The sequence below is a fragment of the Sardina pilchardus genome, chromosome 22 (assembly GCF_963854185.1).
Source record: "Sardina pilchardus chromosome 22, fSarPil1.1, whole genome shotgun sequence".
Taxonomy (NCBI): domain Eukaryota; kingdom Metazoa; phylum Chordata; class Actinopteri; order Clupeiformes; family Clupeidae; genus Sardina; species Sardina pilchardus.
In genome coordinates this window covers 22,229,139-22,242,725 of record NC_085015.1, presented here as the reverse complement: position 1 = coordinate 22,242,725, position 13,587 = coordinate 22,229,139, and positions in this window count along the sequence as shown.

Sequence of the window (13,587 nt, the reverse complement as noted above, 5' to 3'; positions counted from 1 at the left end):
GCCTATTGCATATTATGCATATTACGATGTACACCTAACATATATATTTATGTATGTATCTATACTCATATATATATATCTGTTATATGTCATGAAGAAGCACATAATGCCCTTTTAATGTCAATACACATCTGGGTAAATTACACTAGATGACCAGCAGATGGCATATATTCCAAACAGTTTCTACTGTACAACAGGCTTGGATGGCAGTCTGCTGTCAGTTGGGTATACCCTAAGCAACTTCATTTTATATCAGCCCATATACTGCAACAGCTGTAGCCCAAAGTCATGTGTACTAAAGCCCCATCAACACAATGCAATATCTAGCATGGAAACATGAGGTATTAGGTTCCGAGACATTTTGGGATGTCTGGTAAACAATCTTGAGTTGCAATCAGCGTGCAGCCTTGTTCTCCGGACCGATGACAGACGTGGAGAATATTTAAAAAACACACACTGCAATTTCCCCCGGCAGGAGTCCGGCAGCTCGGTTGGACCTGATCACCATGCTGGGAGAGCGAGTGCATGCGAAAAAGACATCAACAGCGCTGACCTCCAACAAGAACAACACTGCCAACGACCTGTAATGATACCTTTACACCGTGCGTCCAGTAAATCTCAAAATCATGTGGGTCCGACTGGTGAATGAGAGACTGTAGAAAAAGCACTGCGTCTTTTTTTCTCTTTTGCACCACAAAGTCCAATATAATCACTCACATTACATTATAATTACCCACATCACATTATATAAGATGCTTCAGTATTGATGAGAGATGATGATGAAAAATGAATATCACTGCTCAGTCTGCTTGGCAACCTTGCTATGGTGGTGATGCCATTTTTGTAGTTGTTTTCTTGGGCCATGTTGTCATGGAGTAATTAGCACAAACTAAATGCAAATGTCCCAGCTGATCTAGTCTCTCAAGGGGATGAGTCACGGCTGACGAGGCGGGTTGTTCTGTGGTAAATGTCTCGTATCCCATTAATTTCCAAATTGCAAATCTGAAGCCCTGTCAAGCCGAGCTGATTGCATTACAGGCCCTATCCCAAACGGGGAGAGATGCTGCTTATGAACCTGGACAGGATCCGTGATTCGATTGCGGCCCGGTCTAACTCAATTTGGCCGCGGCACCTTTGGCCTCGCCCAGTCAGATGACACATACTCTCAGCGGCTCCGCCCCAGTCGAGTCCCAAGCCGGGCGGGCGGCGTTTGCACTGTCCAAGCCATGAGGGAAGTAGATACATGAATGGAAACAATGGGGGCTCTATGCTGGATAAATGTGCAAGTTTGGCTCATGGGCTGGGTATGTGGGTGTCATGTCTTCCACAAAGGTCATGCTGAAGCTGGCATAGAATTGACACTGAGATGAGAAAATGCATGGGTGTTGTCAGATTAGTTAAGAATCCAAAAATAAACAGGCTGTAATAGACACTTTTCTTCACTTTTGTACTGATTTCAAAATACAACGTATATAAACTGACTATGTTTCTCTTTACTTGACGGTTGAATTTTCTTTACAAACCTCAGTGAATAGTAGACCAAGGGCAACTCACTTTAAAAACCTCAAGTTACGGACTCTCCAAAAGAAACACTTTCCCAATGTCATTCACAGCTGGTTTATTCCCAGAGTTGGGGCTCTACGCTGGTTCAGTGTTGCTCTTTGAAAATAATGTAGTGCCATTACTGTGCATCTTCTTTTACAGTAATTGAGGCCAAGAGCGCTGAGACCTTTGGCCGGCGAGGACAGCCAATTGCTCGATGCGCACATCACCAAGGGATGACATCTGGGAACAAGTTTATGCCGAGGAGCGTGTTTTGAAGTTGCTGCGCTACGCAGGCAGGAAGGATGTCAGGTCAGCCTGTGTGTTTGCTCCTGCCGCCGACCCTCAACCTGACCTCTCGTGACTCACGACCCGTAAAAACAATCAGCCATCCGAGAAAGGGCCGCTCGCTGCGTCTTTCACTTCCTGCTGGACATGACACGGCAGTGGTTTTGTCACATGTCAACCCCTTAGACTATCAATGAGTAAGGCCAGCAGACTTGCAGTCAGGGCAGAGCTACTCTCCCTATGACCAGTGAGCTCCTTTCCTTTTCTGAGGGGGACGTCCGACTCCAGCACTTGAGTCTGATCATGTGCACATTTTGGGTTGAGGAGTGTTGCTGATTTAGACTGAATTGTCCCTCTCACATGGTTTAATTGTCCAGCTGTGTGGTCCTCAAAGCTGCCAAATCATTAATTTTCCGTTACTACAGTGACAGTTTTGGCAGAGGGATGCAAGCTAACCCAGATAACCCAGACACACACACACACACACACACACACGCATGCGCACACACACACACACACACACACAGCTGGAGGGAGCCAGTCATGGACTGGCTGTCCGAGGTGTGCATGCAGATGTGTGAGAGTGTGTGTCCTTGAAAATTCAGGATCATTGTACTGTGTGTGCATGTCTACATTGTGTGTGTGTGTGTGTGTGTGTGTGTGTGTGTGTGTGTGTGTGTGTGTATGTGAGAGTGAATGCGAATGTGTTCATAAGGCTTCTCACCTGTATACAAATGTAAGAATCCAATGTGTGTTTGTGTGTGTGTGAGAGAGAGTGTGTGAGAGTGTGTGTGTGTCTGCGTGTGCATGAGAGGGAAAGAGAGGTGTTACAGATCGTATCTTTATTACCCAGAGACAATGCGTGCTGGCAGCTGCTTCCAACCATCACTTATCTAACGCCGAGGGCTGTGAAGGCTGTGACGGAGTTGTGAAACCGCAATCTTGTATAATTTGAAATGCATGTGCTTCGCTCGCACGGGAAACACCATTTGTGCGCACAAACACACGCACATACACACACACACACACACACACACACACACACACACACACACTCACACACACACACTCACACACACTACACACACAGGCACAGGCCGCAATCTTCACATATATTGTGCCGCAAATAGAATATGACTTCAAGGCAACTCCTTGAGCCCAGTGGGCTCCTCATGTTGATCAGCCTCGTTATTCTTCTCCATGTTCACCCTGAGTGGCTGTGGGCTTCCTGAGGCAGTGTGAGATTAATGGAGACTTAAGACCTCTGCTAGAGTCTCATCTTGTGTCTGTACTTATACTGACTGATGGAGGACATAACTCAAGCAGCTAATGGACACATCCACTCAATGAGCACTTAGAGCACTAAACGACTTCATTGAGCCACACCCAGACTCCAAGTTAACCAGATTCTATCCATTTAGTGAGGCCCTTACAATCTATTTTGCGAGGGTCTTTTATTTTCGAAACTTAGTTTGGCACAGTATCAAAATGTATTGCCAATTGTTTTTCTGAAGAGAGTCGAAGAAGTATGTATCTCATTGATGCTTTCTGTATTCAAACCCCCATCCCCATCCTTACCCTCGATGCTTTCTGAATTATACTCCAGCATCCATTCAGAGGCAAGCTGCAAGCACAATGGATCTGAGTCTGTGGGTTACCAGCACTGTACACTTTTCTTTGCTGTCTTGGAAAGCCTCACTGATTGGCTGAGAGCACTGAATGTCACTCAGACTGATGAATAATACACATGCGGTGGGGAAGAACCCCCCCAACCCCTCCCCACCCCTCAACTCAACTCAACTCAGCAGGTGGCATCTGGAGATGCTGAAACTTTCTGCGGGATTGTTGAATTTTCCTATTGAACTTTAGAACGTCTGTGAACATACTGTGTGTGTGTGTGTGTGTGTGTGTGTGTGTGTGTGCGTGTGGACCGCGATGCCACTTTCCTTTGTCATTGTGCGAGAGCGACGGCGGTCTTTCTCGGAGGCACTTCCTGATGCTTTCCCATGTCTCTTTTCCTCCTCTCTGATTGCAATAAAAGGCCGTTTGTTTTTGGCTGCGCATTGTAATCAGGCCACTCAAAGAGGAAGGGCTCTTTGGATTTCCTGCACGTAGCCCAGAGCCCACATGGCCAATGAAACACAGGAGAGAAAGAAACAGACGGAACAGACAAGGCTAGTGGCCCAGGAGGAGGAGGAGGAAGTGTGTGTGGTGTGTGGGTGTGTTTGTGTGTGTGTGTGTGCATGTGTGTGTGTCCTTGAACTTTTGACTCAACTTTATCTGAACTTAATTTCTGCAGTCCAACTTAGAATTAGGCCCATATATCTTCTTGTAAATCAAAGTAAGAACAGCCGAACATTATCTGTGGAAATCTGTTCAACATCTGAAACAGGAGAATGACTGAATGCAACTCCCTAGCCTTCACAAACAGAAAGCTTAGGTTCCCTATAATGCAATTTTCTGTTTCTCAATAAACCTCCTTGAAGATTCAGGTGATCATTGCATGTACGGTAAGTGCATCTCTCTCTCTCTCTCTCTCTGTGTGTGTGTGTGTGTGTGTGTGTGTGTATGTATGTGTGTGTGTGTGTGTGTGTGTGTGTGTGTGTGTGTGTGTGTGTTTCTGTGTTTCTGTGAGCCCATTCTGTGTGTGTGAATGTGTGAACACACTTTTGTGTTCATGACTCTTCTTATCTGGTATGCAAATGTAAGAATCCAAACGGCATTTCTCTGCATATAGAACACATTTGTCACATTGCATTAGAGTCCTAATCACTCAGCACAAACACAAGCTGGAGACATGAGCCTCCCCTCATCAGCCTGTGTACATCTATAAAGGAATACTAAGTGTTTCAGCATCAGCACCATCTCATTAGGACTATCTGAGGATGCTTCCTCCACGGTCCGCAGTAATTAGTGTTGTGCGATAAATCTTTCCAATCCAGCCTGCAGTCATTACATCAGTTGCGCTGCCATAAAAAGAGATATGCGCCATGCAAGAGGCTGTGCGAGCGAGAGAGGGAGCGAGCGCAGAGTGGAGTTTCAGAATGATGTAACATCACACAATATTTCCGCTGTAAAACTCTTTAATTATGACCAAAAGCACCTACCATTAAGCTGTGCTTTTGAATGAAGCCGCACTGCATCACATTTGTTTCTGATTTTTGAATGAGGGTGTAAAACTTTTTTTTTTCCCAGAATTTCTCGTGGCAGAGCATTTTGCTCGCAGTGCATCCCCCTTTTGCAGTCGAAAAAGCTGACAGTCAGAAATCAGAAATCGGACCATCTTTTTTCGGTATCTTGTTTTGGGTCACCGCTGTTCTTCCCACACAGTGCTCCCAGGCACGACGGATAAACATGCAGGTTTTTGGGGCCAAACAGTAAATACTTCCCCATGCTCGCAGGATCTCTCCTCTGGCCCTGCCCGAGTGTTGTATCACTGGGGCGGACGCTGCTGGACAGACAGCGAGCAGATTTACGGTCTGCTCTGCGATTTAGATAATAACATTGGCGGCGCTTCCCCAACCCCCCCCCCCCCCCCCCACTGCAGGGCCCCGGGGGGGCATGGAGACGGCTCTTGTTTCTGATGGTTTATGGCGCTGCGGCGGAGCGGACCTGGCTGTGCCCGCCATCATCATCATCATCATCATCGTCGTCGTCCTCATCCATGGGAAGCTTTTTCCTGCCCGTTCTGACATTGTAATGCTTTCAGGCTAGAGGGGGTTTAGAGGTTATGTGTGTGTGTGTGTGTGTGTGTGTGTGTGTGTGTGTGTGTGTGTGTGTGTGTTTGTCTGTGTGTGTGTGTGTGAGAGAGAGAGTATCTCTCTCTGTGTGTTTGTGTATGTGAGTGTGTGTGTGCGAGAGAGAGAGAGAGTGTTTCTGTGTGTGTGTGTGTGTGTGTCTGTGTGTGTGAGAGAGAGTCCTCTCTCCCTTTCTCTCTGTGTGTGGCAGGTGGGTTTTCAGTTTAGCCCTGTAAGAGACAAGCTAAATCTTGCATGAAAAGGAAGCTTAAATATGTGAGAGGCTAAAATGGAGAGATCATATTTTTCACTGACTGTCAATCATTTTTCTCTTCCTCTTTATCTTTTGTGTGTGTGTGTGTGTGTGTGTGTGTGTGTGTGTGTGTGTGTTTGTGCGTGTTTGTGTGTGTGTGTGTGTGTGTGTGTGTGTGTGTGTGTGTGTGTGTGCGCGCGCGCGTGTGTGTGTGTGTGTGTGTGTGTGTGTGTGTGTGTGTGTGTGCTTGTCTGTAGGCCTGCTGCAGACCCACACCATGGGACCCTGCTCCTGCTCCTGCTCCTGCTGCTGCTGCTGCTGGTGTCTGCAGTATGGTCATGTCATCAGGGGCAGGCACACACATGCTCCTGCCCTTCTATTCACGACCCCAGGGGCCCCATTACAGCGCAGGGGCCGATGGGGGTGAGAGAAAGACGCAGTGGAGCTCCACGGCCCCCTCTCGCCCCCCCCCCCCCCCCCTCCACACACACAACCACACACACACACGCCCCCAACCCCACGCCCCCCCCACGGTCCACCCCACCACTCTCCGACCCGACCTGGCTCCTCTGAAGCTCTGCCAAAACGGCTTCCTACACTGAGGTCTGCGGGGAGAAGGCAGTGGGCCTTTGAAGTGGTCACGGTCAGTAAGAGAGAAGGAAAGAGAAGAGAGAGAGAGAGAGAGAGAGAGAGAGAGAGAGAGAGAGAGAGGAGAGAGCAATGCAACAGCCACTGGCAAGCTGCCTGATGAGTTTGAGGAGAGGGAAAGAGGGAAAAGAGAAGTCTAAAGGAGGGAAGGAGGAAGGGAGGCAGAGAGCAGAAGAAGGAGAAGAAGCCACCGAGGGAATAAGAAAGAGAGAGAGAGAGAGCATGGGAAAGAGAGGGCGGGTGAAAGAGAGAGGGAGAGTGGTACAGGGAGTGATGCAAAAAAAAAAGAACCCAGAGTGCATGTTTAAATCATCGACGAGCCAGCAATGTGCCCTGTGTGCTCTGGGAAGGGCGACGAGAGCAGAACATGTCGACCTGCTGTGGCAGATTTATCCGTCTGACTTCTCATTTCTAATGTAACCACTTGATCGGGGATTTACTCCTGACCCTAGCTGGACCCCGGCTTGGCACAGACAGCGGCCCGTAACATGTGTTGGTCAGTGGTTTTGCAGAACATCCCGTTGAAACTTTAATGTTGTTTGGACAGGGGCTGTGGGAAAAGATTTGTATACGGCTGAGGCCTCGCCCTGTGTGTTTTGTGTTTGCAGGATTTTGGTTTTCATCCACTAAGGGAAATATACAACACTGGCGACTCATCTCAATTACTGGGGGTTTCGGAGGGTTTCTGTAAATAAAAAACACGTCGGCGTAATATCCTCTGTCACTCAACGGTAAAGGTTTTGCAGATTAGAACGTTTCAGAGTAGTAAGTTAACCTGTTTTTGAGTAGAAACAACCCCCTGAACAACTAACACCACACCACAGTCGTGTTTCCTAAGAAGAAAGACGGGTATGGTTGTGGTGCAGCTTGTTTGAGGATTTCGCAATTACTGCTCAAATCTGACCGAGCTAAATAAAACCTCTCCAAGTACTACGCAGTAAAAAAAATTGACACATACCCTGCTCTCGTTTCAGAACAGCATATCTCAAAGCGTTTCACCAGTTTTATTTTAGTGTCTTATCATGCGAGGGCTTGCTGGAAATGGGACTGGATGAGGCTTGCACAGCCTGGCCAGATCTAAAAACTGCTAACTTGCATAACAGTCTGTGCAAGTGAGTAAGTAAGTGATTATCCGGTCAGATGCCCACTCTCTGCATGGTTTCCATGGGCATCTAGCTACTGGCACACCGACGCCCGCACCGTGCCAGCCCACACACAGTGCCCACTCGGACTTGGCTGCTCACCACGGAGGCACAGGGAGAGGAGGACAAGGCATGCGGCGGGCACAAGGTGAGAAGCAGACACTGATCCCACCGGGCGTCAGGGGGCATTATGCCCGTGTCCTTTGGGGTGGCATAGAAAATGGATGTATGTAAATATAGAAGAGCGTTCAGTGTTTCATTATGCATTGGCGTGGTGTTTGTGCCAACTTAATACTTTGGCTAAATGTTGGATGAGACATATGCTCTCCCCCCTGCGAGTTTGTTTTTCATTATGTCCCTGCTGGACATGTCGTTGGGTGTTAGGACAGTGGCAGCAAACAGACCAGAATAAAGAATGATTGGTTTTTATATTAATATTAGAACCATGTGATGGGTTTTAATTTAATTAACTGTGTTTCAAGGCTACTCTGCTAACAGATATTCCGTTCCATTTTGACACACTTTCTGTCCATAACCCATTCTCATATCAAATGTACTTAAATGTACATTTGTACCCAAATGTACTGTATCTAAACCTACAACTGTTCCACCCTTTTGGAATGTTCTTGGGTTATATAAGTCGTTTTCGCTCCTGGACTTGTAGTAGATGCCACCTCGTAATGGCCCCCATGAAGAGCCACTTTGCGCCTTGGGTCGCTTGGCTGCTTTGAAGTTTGATATGACGCCTCTGGAAACTGGAATAGCAGGGAACACGCTCACGGGCCCATCTTAGCATGGCCAGGTGGTGTTGGTGGTGGTGTTGGTGGCGGTGGTGTTGGTGGGTTAGAGACCAGAGAGAAAAGAGCCAAATCCATCAGAACTGTCCGTGAGGGTGAAGAAGTGTATCCAGCGCTCTGGCGCAAGAACATGTGATGACAGACAGGTCACATCTTTGGTCATACTCATTACTCACTTATAGACCCTCCTAAACCCCCCCCCCCCTCCCACACACGAGCCGAGAGAGTCCAGCTGAAGCTAATTATACTGTAATGTCAGTGGAAGACCTTCACCACGCTCACACGGGGGCCATAACGTTTTAATATCTTGGATAATATTGTTCCAGCACTGTGCTCCATGAGTATGTGTGCTGTTAAATATAATTTAAGGTCTTAATGGAATTATTCTTGGGTATGGAAAATCAGTTCTTGTTTATGTCCCTGCGGTGTAGATGATGTTTGGATCTAAATTTGTGCACGCCAGGAAAATGTTTTCTTTTGTCCCTCGTGGAAATAACTTCAGACAAGACAACATCTTCATCTTCAAATGTGTTCGCGTGGGACTCGTGCCAAAATCATCACAGCCATGCTCTATCTAGAGCACTTCAAAAATGGAAATTTTTTTCCTTTAATTTTATCTAAAATATTTAGTCATAAAAGTGCATAGACGCTAAGATAAACTTGCACCAACTATGACTCTCCAGGAACATTCACAGCATGTAACCTGGACGTGGACATAATTTAGCAGCGGTGGAGTTGACATGTTTCTTTCTGGTTGTACGTCAAGCAAGACAAACAGGTCACAGATGAACCTCCTTGGGCTGCTGATGCTAAAGCCTGCCTTGTCTCCCTTGCATCAGTCTACACATCTCACTCCACTGCTATAACTCAAAGCAGGTCAGCGATTGTCACAGTCTGTTCCATATTTCATCTCCCTGGATGGGGCTTTCCTAAGCCCTTAAGCACTTGCCTCGTCACTCTTTGGAAAGATCTGCTTGGCTCTCTCCAACTCAGGAACTTCTCTGCAATTACCGAGTCTTCTCGACTTTACAAACATGATCTTCCCACCAACTGAAACACTTGTGTTTGGAATGCAGTGAATGTGGGTTGGGAGTTTGGTCTGAAACATTATCATATCATGTTTTCCCAAAACACCACAGAGGTGCATTTTGGGTCTTGAAGCTTGAAACCTAATAAGCCAGTGATCGTAATCAGGGCCAACACTGAGGAGCTTCATGTTTTACAGTTCTGCATAGATTTTAGCGGTCATGTGTTTTGGGTTTCTTCCTGGGGTAGTTTGCATCGTTACTGCAGAGATTTTTTGACTGTTTTTTGACTGTATTTTTGACTTATATTGCAGGGCGAACCCAGCTTGTTTCAGTTCAGAAGTTGAAAACATAAGCACCAAAATTCCTGCAGTTTTTTTCCCCTGACATGCCTCTTGTCTTTGATGTAGCTTGTTGTGTCACGCTCAATATGAGAATGTAAAGGCAATCCACAATCCACTGATAGGACCATCCATCTGTCTGTCAGGCCGTACCGCCTCTACCTGAGTGGGAAGAATAGACCTCGCTCGCAGATCGTGCTTCGTTGGCATTCTCAATAGGACATGACCTCAAGGACGCCATACTCCCATCACTCACCCTTTCAAGAGAGCAGCAGGGGTCAAATGTCTCGAGTCGATTGGGGTCAAAGGTCGAGGAAGATATATTCCACATGTAGAGGTCTTGAAGGAACTCTGTTGACCAACAATGTCATTAGATGAATTGAGAGCACGTCACGCATGGCGGGCACATTGTCTGAGAACATGTTTTCTCAATGGAGCCTTCACACACACAAGTACATCGCTGTGGTAATTTAGCTATTGTCTGCTATTGTAGGCTTGGGTCCATAGGAGCGCAGTGTGAGTGCTTTGATGTCAAGAGGCAGAACTTCCTCTGATCTCGTGTTTGTGTTTGTGTTTGTGTGAGAGGGAGATACACACAGCCATCTCTCTGGAGTCAGCTCCACACTAATGGGATTCATTGATAGGAGCTGCCTTCGGCTCCGCTTTTTCATTAGCCTTTCTCCTACAGGAAGACATAAAGACAGAAAAAAGAGGGTTAAAGAAGGGAAACAGGAGGCAGAGCGAGGGAGGAACTCATTGATATTAGCCTCTCTGGCTCTGTTGGTTTCAGTCTTTTCCCTCAGGGAGAGTAGAGAGAGAGAGAGAGAGAGAGGGAGAGAGAGAGGGGAAGAGAGGGAAAAGAGAGAGCCGTCAACAGTAGCTTCTGAGAGGCCTCTCAGCCTGACCTTAGCTGCCCCTGGGGTTTATGGCCCTGTGGTGAGTCCAGATAAACACTTCCTGTCCCGATTTCACACCTGTAGTCTATCCTCTCTCCACAGGTCCCCAGAGGCTCATGGGAAAGTCGACCAACTGGTCAGTGTGCTCTTTAAAAAGCTCCTGTGGGCAAACTCTCTCCGTATGCATTAGACTCACAAATGATTTAATGTGGGACCAACAAGCTATAAATGGCTGCATACACATAGACGGTGCTATGTTTAACTAGTGCCTGATACCAAAAGGATATATTGCAGTCACTATGGGAAGGCAGGGCTGCTCTATGGGGTTTTGTATTGTTTGTTTGAACAAGAAGACATTTAGAGAGCCATGACTTCAGCGCCATCACTCACGGAAACTGCTTCTGTGGCAGGCAACAGGAAGCCTGGGTGGATCTGTATATCTTCAAGCTGGTTAGGGGGTGGGGGGATTGGAAGAAAGGTAGAGGGAAGGAGGGAGGGATGGAGTGAGTGAGTGAAAGAGAGAGAGAAGGACAGAAGGAGGGGTGGATGAGGGATTAGAGGCCTGTTGTCTCAGTGTGAGTGCTGGCACCAGCGCCACTGCTCTGCGTCTCAGCCGTCCACAGGAACTCTTTCTGACAGGAGGGCGGAGAGTTCAGTCTTCAACAGTAACACCGACCCCCCCGACCCCCCCTTCCACACACACAGACACACACACACACACACACGCACACACCTCTTCTTCCTCCCACCTCCTCCATCTCGGCTTGCCGTCCTCTCTCTCCTCGTCTACCGTTTTCCCTGCTTGCTGTGCCCAGACTTGTCTCCACTACATGCAGCCACATAAGGGGAGTTGGGCCAGTACCCCATGCCTCATGCCTCATCATAAAACACAGTTTGGTAAAAGTGTACGGTTCACCACTACATAGCATACCACATGTGGAACCCTCTTTTGGCATACAGACTTCAGATACCTCACAATATGTATGGTTCAGAATCTCAGATGTCACACAGAGACACACCACCCAAACCTCAGAAATGAAGCAGGCCTACGCCACACACACACGCCTTCACCAGATGGTCATTCGCCTCCGTCTCCGTCTCCTCTCTCCACGAGCGCGTTCCGTTTAAACATTCCTCACGCCTGCGGCGGGCCGGTTCTCAGACTAACTGGTCACTGATTAACCGTCTCCCTAACCAGGACCTGCTGCATGCTTGTACACACCAGACCCTGTTGTTAATCACCTACACCCCCCCTTCCACACACACACACACACACACACACACACGCACACACACACACACACACACTCCTTCCTCTCCGCCTTCCTTTAGTCAGACCTGTCCCGGGGGCGCCGTCGTGTTTCAGCCAGCTGACAGCCGGCTCTGCGTCAGTAAACAGGGCCGGCTCATGTATGCACACACGCGACCCAGGGGCCCAGTAAGCCCCCGCGCTCTTACACGGCTATTAATTACCGAGAAGTCCCCCCCCCACCCACCCCACCCCCCCACCTCCACCCTGCTCTGAAGTCAGAGTGCCCACTGGGGGCTCTATTTCAATACAGCATTTCATGGCGGTTTTGAAGATGGTAATGCAATGACATGGAGGTAATGCGCAGCAGAGTTGGCCTGAAAGTGATCATGAAACACAGAATGCTTTTTTTTTTTTAGTTTTTTTGTTTTGTTGGAGCGCAATAAACTGCGGCCAGGTGTTCTCCGCTTGGCAATATGTTGTTGTTTACTGTTTACTCCTCAGCGCTATAGCTGTGAGGTTGGTGTGTTCAGTTTTGCACTGGAGGGCCTATCGGGAGCGCTATCTGCGAAAGATATTTCATTACAATCATCGGGGCGCGCTATTTTTAGGGACGGCTTCCAAGTAAACAACTTTGCTGGATGACGTTCTGAAGAGCGTAGTAGGTTTTTCAGCGCAAGAGAAATGCCATCATCCTTCTCTCCTAACACGCTGCTGTTCCAGGTATTGTTCCTGACTCCCCACATCCCTTTCAGCATGGAGGGATACTGATTTTATCGATGTTAGAAAAACAGGCATTGTCCGGAGGAGAGAAAAACAATCACTTCCTTCCACAAGCGTGTGTAGTTGCACAGGGAGCTTGATGTATTAATCTATGTAACTTGTTTTGAAAAAATGATCCTGTCAGTAAAACGGTTATAGGATATTCCTTTATACGAATGAGCTCCCTCTTGGAATAGAGACACAATTGGTGTACGTATGCCATTCTCTGTAAGGCTTTCAAAGCCTCTGTTAACGCCCACACTTGTTGAAAGAACTGTTCTTTGCGGACCACAAATCCCATAAATCTCATGTTCACGGCTAAATCATCTTAAGTCACACAGCTTTGCACGCCTATGATGTTGAACTGCACAACCACAGTAATAAGACAAGACACACACATGACAATGGTGTGGAGTTAATCAGTTGTCTGAGTGAAGGAGAGCAAACGGAGAGTATGAATAGGATATTATATGTAAATATATGCATGAGACACGCAGCATATCCTGTGGGCCCGCTTGCTGAGGCTAGAAACCTGAAAGAGGAGAGTTAGGATAACAGAGGGTTAAACTCAGGTCACACTCTTAATGGCTTCCACATGGTTGTGGAGCCACTGGCATCCTACAACCCACCCTCTCTCTCTCTCTTTCTCTCCCTCCCTCTCTCTCTCTCTCTCGCTTTTTCTATGGTGCTTTTCTCCTCAGACTGTCTGCAATCCATAGCTGTGGCATAGCTTTAAATGTCATCTCCACATAAACCTGACCTTCAGTTAAGTGATAGCGCAATATTTTGCTGCCTGCGTCACTGTTCTATTTTCAATCACGCAATCAGGCACTTTACAGAATAAATGCATCTCTCTTCTTTCAGTGAGGGATTTGCTTCGGCCACTCGCTTATGTTGGTGTGTTTGC